The sequence below is a fragment of the Nannospalax galili genome, unplaced genomic scaffold, assembly GCF_000622305.1.
Source record: "Nannospalax galili isolate Female #2095 unplaced genomic scaffold, S.galili_v1.0 scaffold454, whole genome shotgun sequence".
NCBI classification, from domain to species: Eukaryota; Metazoa; Chordata; class Mammalia; order Rodentia; family Spalacidae; genus Nannospalax; species Nannospalax galili.
Genome location: NW_008334929.1, coordinates 1,291,698 through 1,296,736, shown reverse-complemented (window position 1 = coordinate 1,296,736; position 5,039 = coordinate 1,291,698). Strand labels below are relative to the sequence as shown.

At 40.7% G+C, this 5,039-nt stretch overlaps 1 pseudogene; it reads right to left on the bottom strand.

The window, feature by feature from the left end:
- Positions 1 to 3,774: 3,774 nt before the first annotated feature.
- On the bottom strand, positions 3,775 to 4,641 carry LOC103731299 (annotated as a pseudogene).
- Positions 4,642 to 5,039: the final 398 nt, after the last annotated feature.

The following is a 5,039-nucleotide window of genomic DNA, read 5'->3' as shown; positions in this document are numbered from 1 at the left end:
CTGCTGTAAATCTATCTGGGTCTGGGCCTTTATTAGTTGGGAGGCTTTGTATTACTGTTTCAATTTCCTTATATGTTATGTGTCTGTTTAAACTGTTGATCTCTTCTTGGTTTAACTTTGGTGGTTCCTGTGATTTCAGATATCCATCCATTTATTTTAGATTTTCAGATTTAGTAGCATTAAAGGTTTTTAAAATATTCCCTTATAATGGTCTTGATCTTTTAGGTGTCTGTTGTAATGTTTCCCCTTTCATGTCTGATTTTGTTGATTTGGATTTGCTCTTTCTTTCTTTTGGTTAACTGAGCTAAGTGTCCATCTTATTTAGCTTTTCAAAGAACCAGTTCTTAGATTCATTGATTCTTTGTATTGTTTTCTTTGTTTCTATTTCATTAATTTCTGCTCTGATTTTTGTTATTTCTTCTCTTCTGCTGTGTTTGGGTTTCATTTGTTCTTGCCTTTCTAGTGTTTTGAGTTGCAGTGTTAGGTCATTTATTTGAGCTCTTTCCAATTTTTTAATGTAGGCCCTTAGAGTTATAAACTTCCCTCTTAGGACTGCTTTTAATGTGTCCCAGAGGTTGTGTTGTGTTGTATTGTCCTTTTCATTGAATTCCAGGAATTCTTTTACTTCTTTTTTAATTTCTCCTTTGACCTGCTCATTGTTTAGGAGTGTGTTGTTCAATCGCCACAAATTCATGTAGTGACTAGGGCTTTATCCAGTGTTGACTTTGAGCTTTATTGCATTGTAGTCCAATAGAATGCATGGAATTATTTCAATTTTTTGTATTTGTTGAGGTTTGTTCTGTGGCCTGGTATGTGGTCAATTTTTGAAAAAGTTCCATGGGGTGCTGAGTAGAAAGTGTATTCTTTAGTGCTTGGGTGGACTATTCAAAAGATTCTGTTATGTCCATTTGATGTATGGTTTCATTTAATTCAGATGTCTACTTATTCTTTGTCCAGTTGACCTGTCTAATGGAGACAGTGGGGTATTGAAGTCCCCTACTATTACTAAGTTGGGGTTAATCTGTGTCTTAAAGTCCTGTAGTGTTGTTTTTATGGATTTGGGTGCACCAGAGTTTGGTTTATATATGTTAAGGATCGTAATATCTTCTTGGTTAACTGTTCATTTGATCAGAATGAAGTGGCCTCCTAATCTCTTCTGATTAGTTTTACTTTGAAGTCTATTTTGTCAGATATTAGAATTTCAACCCCTGCTTGTTTCTTAGTGCCATTTGCTTGGAATAGTCTTTTCCATCCTTTTACCTTAAGGTAGTGCCTGTCCTTGAAGGTGAGATGGGTTTCTTTCAGACAGCCAAGAGATGGATTTTGTTTCTTAATCCATTCACTTAGGCTCTCTCTTTTGACTGGGGAGTTCAGTCCACCGATATTTAAGGTTATTATTGAAAGGTGTGCATTGGTTGCCATCATTTTGATTGCTGTTTGTGTTCTCTAAGTTTGTGTTTCCTAGATTATACCTTTATTTATTTTCTTTTGTTGCCCCTGGGGTATAGTTGTTTCTCTCTGTGCTCTCTGTATTGCTTCAAATATTCTTTGAAAGGTTGGTTTTGTGGACATGTATTCCTTCAGGCTATTTGTGTCACGAAAGATTTTTCTTTCCCCCTCAACTGTAATAGACATTTTTGCTGGGTAAAGTATTCTGGGCTGGCATCTATTGTCATGTAGAAGTGGAAAGACCTTGGTCCAGGCTCTTCTGGCTTTCATAGGTTGCATTGATAAGTCAGCTGCAATCCTGATGCGTTTTCCTTTGTATGTGACTTGTTGTTTTTCTTTTGCTGCTTTCAGTATTCTCTCTTTGTTCTGTACATTTAGTGTTTTTACTATGATATGTCATGGGGAGTTTCTTGTCTGATCCTGTCTATTTGGTGTTCTATGTGCTTCCTGTATTTGTATGGGGATGGCTTTCCTTAATTTCAGGAAATTCTCTTCTACAAATCTGTTCAAGATCTGGTCAACACCATTAATCTGAAATTCTTCTCCTTCCTCTAGTCCTATTTTCCTTAGATTTAGTCTTTTCACGGTGTCCCACATCTCTTGCAAGTTCCATTCCTGTGTTTTTTAAAATTCTCCGTACTCTTTGCTTGAGTGGTCTGGTTCTTCAACTTTATCCTCCAGTATTGATATTCTGTTTACCATTTCATTCATTCTAGCAGTGAGGCTTTCCCCTGTTGTTTCAAGTTGGCTTATGAGTTTTACATTTCTTTCTTCATTTCTGCCTGAGTTTTCTTCAGTGTTTCTGTCTCTTTTGTGAATTCATTCAGAAGTTTATCCCTATCTTCTTTTAGTTCTTTGATTTGTTTGTGTGTTCTTTAAATTCGTTGAATTCCTTGATCATGTTTATGACTGTTCTTTTAAATTCAATGTCCTGGGTTATCTCTAGGGGGGTTCTTTTTGTAGAACTCTTCTACAGGATTGGTGGGCTTTGGTGGGGACATAGTGTTTTTGTGTTGTGGTTTTGGTATGTGAATTTCTTTTGTTGTTTATGATTCTGGTATGAGAATTAAGTTGAAGTATGCTTCTGTTTGTATTATGGGCTGCCTGGATCCTTTCTTTATTGGTTATGTAAAGCTGATTGGTATAAGGCTCAGAGTCTCTCAAGTTTAATTTGGAGGGAACTGATGGCTTCAGATCAGCTATTCAGGAGTACCCACAGAAGCCCAGTTCAGGTTCCAGTTAGGTATACTCAGGCTTCTTTCACAATGTGAAGGCAGGATCTGGATGCTCTCAGGCAGTCCCCTGCATTCTCAGGCCCTATGCGAGATGCAGGTCAGAGGGAGGCCATAATTTGGCTCTCTCTGGCAGTCTGCTGAGATCAGAGCTGCTACATCAATGGAGGTTGAAACCCACCCTCTAATGCTGTCTGCTAGGATCTCAGTCTTAGCCTACCAAACCCAGAACTGCCCTGAGCCATTGAGATGGGCCTCACAAAATCCCAGGTAGGGGTATGGATATGGCACAATTAGGGGAAACTCACCACCACGTGGAGGCAGGATCCGGGGACTCTCAGGCAGTCCCCTGCATTCTCAGACCCTCTGCCTGATGGTGCCAGAGGAGGCCAGAACTCAGCACTCTCTGGCAGTCTACTGAGATCAGAGCTCTACACCTAGAGCGGTTGGAACCCACCCTCTCAGGCTGTCTCCCACACTCCCTCTTAAATGAGCACTTTTGCCCTGTAGTAGAACTTCCTGATTCCTTACTTTGTGTCATCTGTGAATTCCTCCCTGATTGTGACAATAACCTTAAACACTGGGTCGATGCCTTTGTATGGTCTCTGTATCTCTGATACCTACTCAGCCTTTACTATTTACAGCAAAGTGAATCTGTCCTGGGCTTTGGCTTATCAGGAGACTTTTTGTTAGAAATTCAAACTCATTGTTTACTATTGGTTTAGTCAGATTTTTAAAAGTATCTGGTTCAACTGTGTTTGGTCATGTGTCCAGAAATTTGTGACTTTCTTCATGTCTTTTTAACTTGTTAGTTATAGATTTCCCTGGGGTTTTCCTTGTTTTCCTGAGCATACATGGACCTATATATAAAGGTGGAGAGAAGAGAGGCTATATTCCTTAGTACAGAGAAATGAGAAGGCAAGAGTATAAATCTCAAAAAGTGGATAATATCACCTAAGGCTTAAAATATACTCCACAAGAAGTTAAAGGTGTCTCCGTACTTCAGAGGAAGGTCTCTCAGTGTAGTTCTCTTAGCCCAAGTACCCAGAAGAGGGACTGGCCTCCATGCTATTTCTCACCCTGGATCATCTTCTTATTTGTGCTAGATAAGTGTGCTACAGGGCTCAGGAGACAGAAATTCTCTTATGTAAGTCAAAGTCCAGCATTTCCAGCCCAGCTCTGCTCCATCTCCAGTATCACAGTCTGCACAGGGTGAGAACTCCTGGGGAAAAAGGCTCCTCAGAGTAGAGATGTATCAAGGCCAGCCATGTTCTGGAAGCAGCCCCATCAGATCAAATCAGATCAGATCACATTTGCTCATCAGATCAGCTTCAGAGTTTCCACAGAAGAGAGGTTTTCAATGAAATATCTCTCCAAGGTACAGCTGACACTCTGCATGTCCACAGGTGTTGCATATATAAACTGCAGAATTTCAGGAGTACCGTACCAGAGTGTAACAACTACAGATGTGAGGGCCATCTGGTACCTGTAGATTTTGCAAAGTCATCCAGCTTGATGTTCCCAACACTTGTCACCAAATGATCTCTGGATTCAGGCCTCAGTGAGTGATGGAATTGGCATGGAGAAAATCTAGGCCTCTTAGAAACTGATGCATCAAATCTTTGATGGTCTTACGGGGCAGGACTGGTTAAGGTCCTTTTCCATGTTGTCTTCCTCTATATTTTCAAACACTGAGGTCTCCTCGACCTCCTGGTCAGTTCAGGAAGTGACACAGACATCCGTCAGCTGAACAACACTTGGACACCCAACTGCTCCACTCACCACCATTTCAGTAAGGCCACTTCAAAAACTACTGTTGGGATGGACCCTCCAGCTTCTTCTCCATTTGAGACCCTCACACTTTCGGGACCCAAACATGACCACTGTGAAGATCACAGGCTTTGTATACCATCATACAGGCACCAATTCCAGCCACTGCCTCATACCAAGAAGTAGCCATGTGTGGATCAGGGACTCTCATGCCTGTCAAGAGCTGTGAGAGTGCTGGTTATCTTGGCTCTTGAGTGGTTTCTTGCAACACTATGTACCAGAGCTCAGACACAGGCAGCTAGGTGTTATGGGCCCATCCTACAAACACAGGCTGCAGGCTACACCATCATCCCAACGCTCAGTGCATGACCAACCTACAAACAGTACATGCATTTCCAAAGTAATCCCAAATGATCCATTGAGTTTCTGTAATATCAGTTTTAAAGTTTCTTTTTTTAACTCTAGTTTTTATTTTCTCTCTCTCTCTCTCTCTCTCTCTCTCTCTCTCTCTCTCTCTCTGTAATTTGTGTGCTAGTCACTCTTCATTGTTGACACAACCTGATGAAAAAGACACTTAAAGAAAAAAAC